The following is a 14,341-nucleotide window of genomic DNA, read 5'->3' as shown; positions in this document are numbered from 1 at the left end:
CAAAATCTGAGGCTCTAGACTTTGTCCCTACCTCCATGCCAGGGACAAGTCCCTAAAGGACACGAGAGACAAACAAAGACATAACCTGTGCATAGCAGAGACAATCCTTCCTCATTGCTCTAGTTAAAAAAGGTGAGTTGTTCTATCTCCTGGCTGCCAGTACCTAAGCCTTAAGAAGACAGGTCGTCCTACATTGTGCCTCTTAATATAACCATTTTACTCCCTTCAGCAGTTGCCACATAATATCTTACTCTGTTTTTCTTATATGTCAGTGTCTTCTGCATGACTGTGGATGACTCACTGCCCCCACCCCAAAACTCAGTCATTGCCTTATAGATGAGATGTCTATATGCCTTGGTGAAGGGAGTTTATATATGGGGAGTTCCCCATACTGAAGAAGTCACAGGTTCAGACAAAAACAAAATAACAACTATGTGATGTGTCAGTGTCCTGCTCTGATGTGTCATTGTAGAGTCTGTGTGCCCCTGGCTTCTCATAGGCTATGTCAACAGAGAACAAGGTCTAGCAGCATTGACCAAGCCACAAAGTCTGCACATTCAAGCCCAGTGATGCTTGTCATTGGCCAATGTTCAGAGCTACTTGCCATTGGGTCACTTGGTGAGAAATGTTTGGGCCACAATGCCTTGGGAAAACCACCTGCTGTGCTACAGAGCAGTAGGGACCTGCAGCACCTCCAACACTGTCATCCCCACTCCCTACCTGTCATGAATATTCTCTCCCACTGAAATCTTGTATTTGATTGTGAATACTCAGATCTATCCCTGTTGTCTCCCCTTAAAAAACGTTTTGTTTCTTTGTCTCCTGGGCCAAGCATAGTGCCTGACAGGCAGCAGGGATCTCATAAAATGCAGCCCCCGACATGCAATAGGAGTCTCATAAAGCTCAGTACCTGAGATGCATTAGAGATCTCATATAGCGCAGAGCCCGACACACAGTAGGGATCTCATAAATGTCTGTTTGATCAGCAGAGGGAATATCTCCACTTACAAGCTCACAAACCTTGAAATTTTAAGGAAGTCATTTGGTTCCATGGGGAAATTATTTTAATTGAGTGTGCACTTCAGAGAATGAAAAAAAGAAACTGAATCTCATTGAAAGAAGGGAGAGACAGAGGAAGGAAGGACAGAAAGGGAGAGAAAAGAAAGGAAGGAAGAAAGAAGGGAGAGAAAAACAAATGGAGAGAAAAGAATAGAAGGAAGGCAATAGAAAGAAATGAAGAAAAAAGGAAAAAGGAAGGGAGGAAAAACAAAGAAATGGAGAGGAATGTAAAGAAGGAAGGAGGGAGGGAAGGAAGGGAAAAAAAAATGAGTTGTATGAATGTGACGTGCCACTGGGAATGAAATACAGCAGAGTGACTGGTGCTGGCTACTCTGTCCATTGAAATGATCACTAAACTCAGGAGTACCTACAGGAAGTGTAGAGAGGGGTCACCCAGAGACAAGTTAGGAAGAGCGTGTGAACTTGGATGAAAAGCTTTCTGTAATTTTGTGGATGGTTTTCAAGAGTTGCCTTGACCTTCAAACCCCTAACCTTGTGACGCAAGCTTTGAAGGCCATTGTTACACTTCTCCTTTCTTTCCTTTTCTCTGTCTTGGAAATCCTCAGGGACCTGACCTTTGAATTCCATCTGGCTCAAAGCTCATTTCTGAGGTCCAGACGTTCTCCTTTCTGTCCCTTTTAAGATCCACTTCTGCTTTAGAAATGCAGAGGCCAAAAATGAAAAACAACTATGGCAAAATGTAGGTGACAATGGCCTTGTAACAATTTGATTTCATTTCTCAGTCTTTCTGGAAATGGTTAAGATGGCCTTTGGGAAGAACGTCTCCTTCCGGTTTCTCCAATATATTTTTCCAGGCCCTTTCCACATTGGTCCTTGCTAATCTGGAGGCACAGTAGTGCCTGCTGACCAGACTGCAGCCTGTCACCTCCTTCTTGAGGGACTTAGCACTGACTGGTAAGACTGCAGGAAAAAAAAACCCTCCAAAAAATCATTTCTAATTACTGCAGTATCCATGCTTGAGCTGACCAGAAGCCTCACAAATCCAACCTTATTTCTCATTGGAGTAGAGATTCTTAGTGTTGTCGGCTGCTTTTCTTGATCCATGACAATGGGCAATTTTTACCAATCTACTTGGGTCTCACTAAGCAGCACTGTAGTTTTCAGCTAAGTGAGAAGATATGGCAACCAAGGCAAGAGATAGTAACTGATGTTTTGTGACTTAATGATCACTCATCACAAGTGGTGTTTGTTTCACCAGCTTGAATGCTTCAGAAAATTGGATTTTGAGTGAGTTTCTACCCCTTTAGCCCCTAAGTCTCTACTCATTCCCATGGAAGAAATTCTGATATAAAATGGAGCTGTGTTTGTTAATATATGTGTTTCCTGAATGGGCCCAATGGATGCACAGGCTGTATATCACTTTGTCAAAGAGCAGGCACAGTCATCTGCCACAAGAGAATGATCAGAGGTCAAAGTGGAAGTAGGCAGAGTGCTTGGAATCCAGAGAAGAGTTGGCAGAAGCTGCTCATAGCTCCTCTCCATGTGGACCCATTCATCTACCGAGTCCTCTGGAGGAAAATGGCAAAGCCTTTGGGCCTCCAAGTCACTCAGGCTGACTTGGCCAGTTTGTGTCTGCCTCTTGACTTTGGGGAGGAAATAGGAGAAGGCGCACAAGCTGGAAATGTGCTCTGGTGTCACACTATAGAGGCCTAACTTGGATCTGGGGTTTTAAAAGTGTTTTCAAATTGTCTCCAATGGAGTGAGGTTGTAATTAGGCCTAAGTGCTGTAGAATGATGGAGGTCAAGGAAACTTAATGTGCCACTCATTTCAGCCAGTCTTGGTGAGGAGTAGAGTGGTAGAATACAGGATGTCCTGGATCAAGGTCCAGTTTGTCTTCATATCTCATTTCCAGAATGTATTTGCTCAGGACCACTGAGATTTCCAAATCATCTCTTTAGTACAATGACTAAGTGGAGGGCCTACTGGCTGAAATGTTGTATTTTGACAAACTACTCCAAACTTGATACTGTGCCTCTTCCCCCTTCCCTTCCCTCCTTCTGGGCATTGGGGGGAAGTGGGTAAAGTGGTTACTGACAGAGCTGAATACCCCCTTGATGTGACCAAAGTAGTAGCCTTCATCTATATAGAAAGTCTCAAGGGAGAGGCTCAAGAATGGACCCCATCATAGTGCTCTCAGGAAAGGTAAACAGATTTCTCCATCTTAGCAGATTGCCAGCATGTCCATGAGTCAATCACCAAACACTTAAGGGGGCAATATGTACCATCCACTCTAGGATACAAAGATACACAGATAAAAATAAAGCCATCCCTGTCCTCGAGGAGCTTCTATTTCTGCCAGAAAAACCAAAGAGTAAATGTGTGCAAATTAAGTACAAGCTAATGGGGAGGAGAGCCTAACATTTAGCATTGAGAGAAAGTAGAGATTCCCAGAGGCTCAGAGGGAAGCAATTTGAGGCCCAAGAGGCCAGGTAGACAGGAGGTGTGGTGTTCTAGGCCTCCTCCCCCCAAATCTCTGACATTTTTGTACAACTTAAAAGAACAGCAAACAGCTATTCTCCCTTCAGCAGCTATATCAGAGGCAGTGAGAACAGAATTTTGATATGGAGGTTGTTTTCAGGAGCCTAATCAAGCCATTTGATTCTGTTAAGTGAGCTGGGATGTGGGAAAATCCTGGGCAGGCTTGACTGTCTGGAGAAGCTTATCAACATTGTGTGTTCACTCCACTAGGAAATGATGGAAACAATTGTAGGTACAGGAGAGATATCAAAGGGATTTGCTGTGACTGATAGCGCTAAATCAGACTGCCTCTTTGTACTCTGATTACTTGGTATATACTTCTCAGCAGAGCATTCACCATGGATGCAGGTCTAAAGACTGAGTGGGAGGGGTGGGCTAGGGTGGACTTAGGGGAAGAAACCACCATGGTCAGTCTGTGATCTTCAGCAAAGCCAAGAAATTAGGCAGCCTGAGATTTATGCTAGTGTGGCTCACGATTACAAGAGCACATAACAAGCCTATAACTGGTGGACCCAATAATCATGCTGTGGTCTCTCCATGTCCAGTGAAAGGGAACCTCCTGGAATGTACCCTGTTCAGCTGCTCAGGGCTTGTATCCTAGGCCTATCATGTGCGGGAGGTGGGCAGGACAGGGGTGATGTTTTTTCTCTCATAAATTTTGTTTCAATGTATTATACAAAACACCAGTGTGCTCATAAGTAACAGCTTGAACTTGACCTTTTGTACTTTTAGAAGAGTTCTGAAAGGCAGGGTTTATGCTTCATAAGGCACTCCCAACATTGTTCATTGTGCTTAGTCCAGGTTTTGTAACCCTTTAAATCTGTCTTCATGGACATAGCTGGAGTCATTGTGTGTAATGGTCTTTCATTTTGGTATGGTTCACTGAGCATCACTTCATACAGCCCTTCCCATATTTCTATGAATTCTTCATGTTCGCCATTCCTTAAGGCCCAGTAATAGTCTGTAGCATTCATATACCACAATCTGTTCAGCTCCTCCATAATCACTGAGCACACAACTTGTTTCCAACTCTTGGTGATTACAAATAGTGCTGCTCTGAGTCTTTTCCTTCAGATGGATCGTTTCTTATTGTCAAAAATATCCTTGGGGTATAAGTCTAATACCAGGATCACTGGGTCATATGTATGGACAGTTTTATAACTTTTCTTGCATAACTCTAAATTGTTTTCTAAAATGATTGGACCAATTCACAGCTCTACCAGCAGTGAATCAATTTGCCCATTTTCCTAGCCACTTCACTCTTTGAATTTTTCCATCTTTTGCTTCTGTTACCAACTTGATGAGTTTGGAATCATAACTTATGTGTTCTTTTATTTTGTATTTCTGTAATTTCATTGATGATTTTGACTTATTTTAGTATTTTAAGTCTCCATTGTTTTTAGTGCTACCTTTATTATATGAGAAAAAAGCTGCAAAAGACTCCTCACCTCCTCAAAGCATATTAACATTGAATCATGCTTTAGGTTTTACTTGTAATTCAAGTGTTTATATGATACCCTGTTACATTTCAGCTGCTTGGATATAAAAGGATTTTTAAAAGTATAGTACTAGATTCCTGAATAGAAAGTATAGTACTAAAAATATTCCTAGCTGCCCTGTTTGTGGTGCCAAAGCACTGGAAATCAAGTCAGTATCCTTCAGTTGGGGAATGGCTTAGCAAACTGTGGCATAAGGATGTCATGGAACACTACTGTTCTATTAGAAACCAGGAGGGATGGGAATTCAGGGAAGCCTGGAAGGATTTGCATGAACTGATGCTGAGTGAACTGAGCAGAACCAGACAAAACACTATACACCCTAATAACAACGTGGGGGTGAGGATCAACCTTGATGGACTCGCTCATTCCTTCAGTGCAATAATCACGGACAATTTTGGACTGTCTGCGATGGAGAATACCATCTGTATCCAGAGAAAGAATTGTGGAGTTTAAACAAAGACCAAAAACTATTACCTTTAATTTTAAAAAAAAGGTATTAAGTAATTTTACTATCTCTTATACTTTATTTTTCTTCGTTAAGGATATGATTTCTCTCTCACCCCATTCAACTTAGATCATTGTATACCATGGAAACATTGTAAAGACTAACAGACTGCCTTCTGTTGGGGGTGGGGGAAGAGAAGCTAGATGAGGGGGAAAATTTTAAAATTCAAAATAAACAAAATCTTTCTTTTATAAACAAAAAAATGTATAGTACTAGATTTCTGAATAGAAAAGAATGAGATTTTGCAACCTCACTGAAAGTCAGCTTTCTTCATCAGGCTTAGTTTTCCAGGGAAGGCAATTTTAAGGTTAAGTTCAATCTCCTTTGACTTATTAAGCCTCTGTTGATTTTTTGGGGTCATGATTATCTTATGCATGACATTTGGTGTTTTTTAATATGTGAATTTCTTCCTTGTGGCTGCTTATGATATTTTTTATACTAAAAATATGGAACTTGTTCAATACATTGTTTAATGTTTTAAACTTAGGATTTCTTCTTTTGGTTTGTATCTTTCATCAGTTCACACTTTACCCTTTGTTTGCAGTATTTCTGGACATGTTCTTTATATTATTTCCTCATCATGTAACTTTCGAACACTACCACCATTCAGTAGCACCATACCAAAATTACAGAATACCTTTTTATAAGGTGAATAAAACCACGAAATATAGACCTGTAAAGAAAATAAGTAACAGAAAGCATAACTAATAGTATTTCAAGTTGTAGGCTGTTCTTAATAAGTAGTTCTCTGTCCACTTCTCTTCAGAATGTATATGGATAACTTCCTAATTATTTCACCTAAGTATTTGTGTTCAGCTACTAATCCATGTACTTACCTCCAACACAAAACCAGTTAGCAATTTTCAAACAGCACTTGACAGTTTGAACAATGAAGATTGAACACAAATTCTCAGATCAAATAATTTTGAAGTTAGCAACATAGTCGCTAAATAGAAGTAAACAGAGAACTACTTATAAAGAACAGCCTACAACTTGGAAGTGCTGTCAGTTATCTCATCACAATCCCCTCATAACTCCCTTAAATTTCTGTAGTATCAATTAAATTGAGAACAGGTTTAGATATCCTCCTTCAGCATAAGGACAAAAAGCGTGTCCTTCAAGAAACAATCCCCTGTCTTTTCTGTCTAATCTGGAAGAATGAGATATAACTAAAATGGGCTCTTTGGGCTTTATGGAGATGGGGGAGGGAGTAAGGTAGAATCATGTAAGCCAATGGGAGAGAGAGATTTGGGGATAGATGGAGCCATTTTATAACTGGTTGTCAAGGTCGAAATATAAAGATTTGACAACAGATTGGACATGTATGGTCAAAGGGACTGAAGAGTTGAGGATAATACTAAGATTGCAATTCTCATTGCAATATATCATATTTATAACATATATAAATTATAAATAAAATATAATAATAATAATAACTGAGAGGAGGATGACATCACATTAATAAGGGGGATGCTATGAGGAAAGTTTGAGGAAAAATATAGTAAGTTATATTTTGAACGTACAAGTTTGAGCTGTCTCTAGAATAGACAGTATGGAATGTTCCAAAATAGTTGGTGCCTTGGAACTGGAGCTTTGAAGACTTTGGGGCTATACCTTTAGAGCTGATAATTGCATACATAGAATTGAGCTCCTGGAGCCTACCAAGTAAGATAATACAGAGGGTAAAGAGAATAGGGGCCCAGGACAGAGCCTTGGAATTTACTTATGGTTAATGGGTATGTCCTTGAGGGAGAACCAGCAAAAGAGAATGAAAATTTAGAGAGAACCAGGAGAGAAAAGTATCACAAAAACATAGATAGGAGAAAGTATGCAGGAGGAGAGGGGTGACTGATGGTCTTTTAAGGGTGCAGAGAAGTTTTGAGTAAAGGTCATAAGATGTGGCCATTAAGAGATTGTTGATAACTTTGTCCAGAGCAGTTTCTGTTGAATGATGGGATTTTTGTACCTCTAACTTATTTAACATAGTGCTTGGCACACAGTAGGCCCTTGATAAATGTTTGGTGATTGATTTCCATTCATCTTAAAGCTACAGAGATTCCCTTTTTAGGTAAAAGTTTAGTTCTTTTAAAAAAATTGCCATGAAATTTATTACTTTGAAATGGTGAAGGAAGAGATGGCTTGTCAGCCTAGGTTTCAGCCAGATCCTTTCACCTTGACCAGGTGAAGGCTCATGAGTTCACTGGAATATTGGAATATAGGCTTATAAGCATTGTATCTCCCCTTTCCTCTCCACAGGAACAATTAAATGATTCCACACAGCAAACATACACTGTCTAGCAAAACAAATTGCCTCCTCGGTCATGTCCAAATATGCATCTCATTTTACATTTTAAATCTGTCACCTTTTGGCAGGAGGTGTAGGTGTCATGATTTATCTTAGGCCTCCCAACTCATGGAATGATTGCATTAGTCAGTGTTTGGAAGTCTTTCACAGTTGTTTTTTCTCTAAAATGTTGTCATTGTGTAAATTGTTCTAATTCTGTTCACTTCACTCTAGATCAGATCATAGAGATCTCCTTGGTTTCCTCTGAAACTGCCTCCTATCCTTTTCACTTTTCTATTTTAACTCTAAAAAGAAAATCAAAGAATCCATGGTAGAAGACAGGAAAAATATTTGTATAAACCAAAAAAAAACCATGGGGACTAAATGGTGATTTGAAAAAAAGACAAGAAAAAGTTCCATTTAATTATAGAATTTGATGAAGAATGTATAAACTTCACAATTATTACCCAGTATGGGAAAGGACTAAACTCATTATTATAAATAAAACTCAACTGTTTGATGCATATAAAAAAATGAAAACAAGGATTCATATAGGGTGAGTATGCTATACAAGAACTAGATGTATTATACTTCAGGTAATTTCAAAAATCAGGATGGTGCAAACATGCATTTATTCAAGACAACAACAGAAACAGTAGTTACAATTGTATTAGAAGGTACCCTAGGTAAATCACATTGTCACTATTGAGCATTCATGAACTAAATGGAATAGCATCTTCATTCTTTAAGAAAAGTAAACTGAATTTCAAAAAGACACAATAATTGAAGAAACTTTAATCTTCCTTTTTCAGAGTCAGATAAATCTAACAGATGAACAAGAACAAAATGGCAGGACAGATTATTGGGGAAATTATATTAGAAAGCTATAGTGTTTAATGAGTTGAAATATTAAAGGCTATATGTGTATCTTGCCATTGCACAGTACTGTTATAAAAACTAATCATATGCTTGCATATAAAGAATTCACAAATAAATGTAAAAAGGAAGCAATATTAAACACATACTTAATAGACAGTAACATAATAATTTTTAATATATGTTAAAAAAAAACGTGAGCAAAAGATACAAACCCAAACTGAAACTAAGGAAAACATAAAAAGATGAGTGAGTCAAAGAAAAATAACCCAGGAGAATAATAAATAATTAAGTTAAAGGGAAAAAATATAAATGACAACTTACCAGAATTTAAAGAATGTAGCTCAAGAATTCCTCAGAGGAAAATGTTACCCCTGAAAGCATCATAGGAAAAAATCAATTAATCATCACATAATTAAAATATACCAGGGAAAACCAAAAAATTAAGAACCCTATAACAAGCACAAATGAGGAAATATGGAAAATCAGAGGAGAATTTGATAAAACTAGTATGGGGGGGGAGGGGGGAAAGACTCAAACTAATGAAGAAAACAAAGTTTTTTTTTTTATAATTGATTGAACCATTAACTAATTTCCTCCCCAAAGAATGAGGAAAATCAATTTTCTAAAATATAAAAAGAATAAAGTAGATTCACAGCAAATAGAGAAGGAATACATTATCAAAAACTATTATACATAATTATTTGCAAGCAAAATCAAGATTTCATGTATTTATTTAAAAGAAATTATAATGATGTCTTTAGTTTATTCATTACACTATTTTCTGGATAGATTTTACCTCCTCTCTCCCAAGAAATTAAACCCTCTTTGTATCAAAAGAAGACAGTTAAAAAGCAAACATACAGTGACTACATCTAATCCCAAATGCAACATCCTATCTCTCTTGTCTACTGTCTCTTTAGCAAAAGGAGAGAGGGAACTTTATTGCATTTTCTGCTTTCTAGAATTAATGGTTCTCCTATAAGGAGCTGGGATTCTCCCTTTCTTCACCTTAACTTGCTCTTAATATAACTTGTAATTACCTGCTTATCTATGTGTTGTCTCCATCACTGGGTAAGCTAGGTGGCACAGTGGATAAGAGTGCCATGTCTAGACTCAGAAAGACTCATCACCTTGAGTTTAAATCTGGCCTTAGACACTTATTAACTGTATATTCCTGGACAAGTCACTTAATTCAGTTCGCCTCAGTTTCCTCAACTGTAAAATGAGCTGGAGAAAGAAATGACAAACCACTCCAGTATCTTTGTCAAGAAAATCCCAAATGGATTTATGAAGAGTCATAGGTGACCAAAACAACTGAACAACAACCAACAGAGAAATAGATAAGTGGAACAGATAGTATTCAGAAACAGTAAAAGAGCAAAATAAAAATAAAACCTGCCCTGTGTTTAATAAACATCAGGGGAGAACAGCAGCCAGATCCACAAATCAAAATCAAAATCTTGATGCAACTTGAAAACTGTGGGTGAAGAATTCAGTGTCATACATTTTCAGATTAAAGGTCACATTACAAATAAATAAGAGGCAAACCGAAAGAAGTGCCTTTTGGAACCATGATCACAGAGAGAATTCATAACCCAACAAAGGACAGAGTTGATTAGAAAACACAAAATATTCAATTTCATTTATATAAAATTAGATGACAGGAACAAAGTCAATGCAGCTACAATCAGACTAGAAGCTAATGACAAAGTTTTATATTTCTGTGAAAACATTCTTTGAACATAGTAAATTGACATCAATTTATAAAACCAAGTACATTCTCCAATACTTATGTACCCAGAAGATACCAATCTAAAGAACCGCATCCAAATACTTCAAATAATCAAAAATTAGAGAAATACAGATGAAACAACTCTGAGGTATCATGTTTTGTTTATCAAATTGGTAAAAATGATAAAAAATAAATATATATAGTCCATCTGGAGAGACTATAGAAAGGCAGGCTATACACAGAGAGCAGAACTGTGAATTAGTCTAAGAATTCTGGAAAATGATTTGGTTTGTTCCTAACTGATACTGGTACTGTAATACTGTTTACTGGACAGCCATTATGTCCCATATATATGTCACACTATACATCACCACCCTTGGTAGTAGAAAATAAATTTTAAAAGTTTCTCACCCATTGAGTAATGATTGGACAAATTGTGGTTAGAAGAATAAAATGGAATGTTACTATGCTTTGTGGAATGATACATCTTAGGAATTAAGATAAACTTGTGAGGGCTGATAAAGAACAAAAGAAGCTGAAGGAGTTAGCAAGACAATACACAGTGCCTACAAGAATGTGAATTATAATCAAAATCAAGGCTATAGGACTGAGATTAAATGCACTTACAATATTAGTCCCATATGATTGGTAGACAGTATGCTGTATATACTCAGTTAGAGGCACAGCCGGTGGTCTTGCCCAAGTATTGTAGTTTTTATTATAATAGAAGGTTTGCAGGAAGACAGGATAGTGATGCGATTTTGGATTACAAAAGCAAAGTAAAATCATCAATAAAACAAAGCAAAATAAATCTCTTGTATTTATCCTTCTTATTTTCTCTAATTTGTAAATAAATACTTGCGTTCATCTATCTATTGCCATTTCTTTGATTTCAAGTAGTTAATTCTGTAGAGTATCTAGCCCAGTACCCTCTGCCTCACAACTTAATAAATATTTCATCATGAGGATGCTTCTTGATTCTGAAAGAAAATACAGCCTCAATTTCTACCAAAACTAAGAAAGGACAAAATGGAGAAACTATTCTAGTTGGGGAAAAAACCCAGTAATTTAAGTCTACAGGGTAAAAAGGAGAGAAGGGTTAGAATGTTAACCACACAAACAATTTGGAAAAGCTGTGGCCCTCTTGAGAACTCAATCTGGCTCCCCAGAAGGATAATGAAATAGGAAAGCACAATCCAAAAGCTGTCAAGGAGAAAGCACTGCTGAGAACCCCTTCTAAGAGCTGTTGGCTCTCAGTGTACTGGGGAGGATGGATACTCCCTGTAACTGTCTTTCAGAGTTCTTGTTTTTCATTCCATGGTAAATGAGGACAAAGTTGAGGGGAGGTGTCCCCTAAATGTGTTTAAGAAGTAAAAAAAAAAAGCATGAAGCTTGTGTTCTTTTTTCCTTTTTTTTTTTTTTTTTTGAAAACAAAACAAATTCAGAGCTGGTCTCTCTTAGGAACAAGCATTTATTTTGTTCTGCTGTATCTTTTTTTTTCCCTTAAGTGAAGTATGTGGTGGCTGGACATACTGTAATGAGCCCAGTGATGGATTTGGTCGCTAAATTATTTTGGTAGCTCATGATTGTCAGTCTGTAAGTGATGTATAATCACAGAGAATCTGCTTGTTGATGATTGACGGGGAAGGAAAAAGGAAGAGAGAGAAATCAATTTAGACATAATGACTTAGCTTGCTAATTTTACTAAGTGATTTAATAGTTACTGTAAGTTTCTCTCATGTTCATATACCCCTTTCCAAAAAAAATGCACTATAGCCTTGGATAGGACCATATACTACAAAAATAATTCCTGTCTTACAGTAGCCATTTAACTAACGAAGACTGAAGGTCTGAGCAAACACCTGCCTGAACTGCCTGGGGGAGGAGATGCCTGGACATCCTCTTGGTCCTTATAGGGAATTTTTCAACCAAGCAAGAAAATCTATTTCTATCAGATCCTTCAAAAAGCATCAGCCTGCTTTCAGCTCTACATTTGGCAGGCAGAGAATCCATTGTCTATCCAGAAGGATCATGTAGATTGCACAGAACCTGTCTCATGTTACCTGGCATCTTGAGAAGGAGGGAGAGAAAGGAGGGAGGGACAACAAATGTGGGACTGAATCTTTTACAAAAATTAATTTTGAAAGCTATCTTCTTTGCATACAAATGGGAAAAAATAAAACCCAGTAAAGAAAAAAAAGAAGGAACATATAGTCTCATCTTAATAATATTCTCATCATATTTAGATGTTATATGGAGATTTTAATCAAGATTACAACCCATTTCCCCAACACACATTAAAGAATGAGTTAGTCTTAAAAGGCAATTTAAAAGCATTCTGGATACTAGAAGTCAGGTTCTCCAATTCTGCTTCTTTCGATTATACTGCTCCATATTCCCAAAGGGTCTGACTTAGGTCCTGAGATTTGAAAGAATCCATTGGTAGATTTAATCTCCCACTGATTGTGAGGATAAAACATTTGTAAAGGGCTTAGCACATGGCCTGGGACATAGCAGGTATATAGTCCGTGGTTCTTCCCTCCCTCATTCTCTAATGTCCAGGGATGAGGAACATAAAGAGGCAGTCGATTCTACTTCTGGTCAGCTTTAATTATTCATTGTTAGGAAGTTGCTTATGTTAAAACCAAACCACCAACCTGCTTGATTATATTCCTCTGGACACATTATCATTTCTCAGGGTCCCAAAATGTGGGGCCCAGAGTCCACCAGCTTATTCCTAGATCCGTGGGCTCATCTCTCAGAAACTATACCTAAGTCCATGTATTCAACTTTCTCCATCATGTGCTGATTCAGATGAGTTTTCTCCCCACAGAAACCTCTTTTGCTGTAAATTACTAGCAAGCCTTCAAATATTGAGCCCTGAACTGGGGAAGTTAATTCCTTTCACCAGTTGTTTCAGATGGCTGAGATCTTTTTTGGATACTGAGGCTGTTAACGAGAAAATTTGCCACTCTGCTGGACTTTGCATCATGTGTCATTTACGGCTTCGTATAAGTCACTGATAAAGATGGAAAGCTTAAGCACTTTTTTTGGTTTGTTTTCATGGTGGCTTCTTCCCATGATGATGCTTCCCGCCTGTTCCCCAGTTATCACACATACTCCATGAGTCAGTCTCTCTCTCTCTCTCTCTCTCTCTCTCTCTCTCTCTCTCTCTCTCTCTCTCTCCTGTCTCTCTCTTTCTCTCCCCTTATTCTCAAGAAAGTTTTGCAGAAATATCAGCTCCTCTTATCTGTGGGTACTCATCCAAAGTGGTGAGGCAAGTACACCAAGCTCTAAGCTGCCCAACTAGCCATACCCAATTGCTCTTTGGCTCTAGGGCACTCCAGTCATACTTTTGGTCTGGTCCTCCCTTGACTGAGCATCACTTCCCCCAAAAGCTCTTTTAGGTCTGTCTTTTTAAAACACCAAGGATCCTAACCCTCATCAATCTATCCTTTACTTCATCAAGCTTCTTCAAACATTACAGGGGAAAAATATCACAGAAAAAAGGACTTACTGGTCAGAGGTCAAGGGGAAGATGGTGTCCACTTACTTGGCTTCTTCCAGACTGAAGCAAAGTCCCGTCCCTGGACACACTTAATCCAAACTCTTGACCAATGACCAGTGGCCAGCACTAGTTAGCCACACCTCTCTCCTCCCAGACTCCAAATTGGCACCTACTGCCCTCATTAGTCCCACTATAGTTAGGGCAGTCTTGATCTACTCTTGTTCTCTTTCTGAGCATTTTTACTCTAGCCCCTCCCTTACCAATGACCCTCACCTCTTGGAGACTTTCATACACATATCCTCACCCATAACCCAGGCCTCCCTCCCATGGTTCTGTTTCATCCAGTCCCTTTACTACCCCTACTCTACAGCCCCA

General features: G+C 38.4%; 1 long non-coding RNA gene across 1 annotated transcript in view; it reads right to left on the bottom strand.

The window, feature by feature from the left end:
- LOC141502927 (uncharacterized) overlaps positions 1-14,060 on the bottom strand; it is a 59,851-nt gene extending 45,791 nt beyond the window's left edge. Inside the window, exons 1-2 of the long non-coding RNA XR_012472720.1 lie at positions 13,976-14,060; positions 9,048-9,097 (exon numbers count right to left, since the gene is read on the bottom strand). This is a non-coding gene — a long non-coding RNA (uncharacterized LOC141502927). The remainder of the gene's footprint in view (positions 1-9,047; positions 9,098-13,975) is intronic.
- Between the last annotated feature and the right edge of the window lie 281 nt (positions 14,061-14,341).

The sequence above is a fragment of the Macrotis lagotis genome, chromosome X (genome assembly GCF_037893015.1).
Source record: "Macrotis lagotis isolate mMagLag1 chromosome X, bilby.v1.9.chrom.fasta, whole genome shotgun sequence".
NCBI classification, from domain to species: Eukaryota; Metazoa; Chordata; class Mammalia; order Peramelemorphia; family Peramelidae; genus Macrotis; species Macrotis lagotis.
Note: the sequence above shows the minus strand (reverse complement) of the source record. Positions and strands in the feature narration are given on the sequence as shown.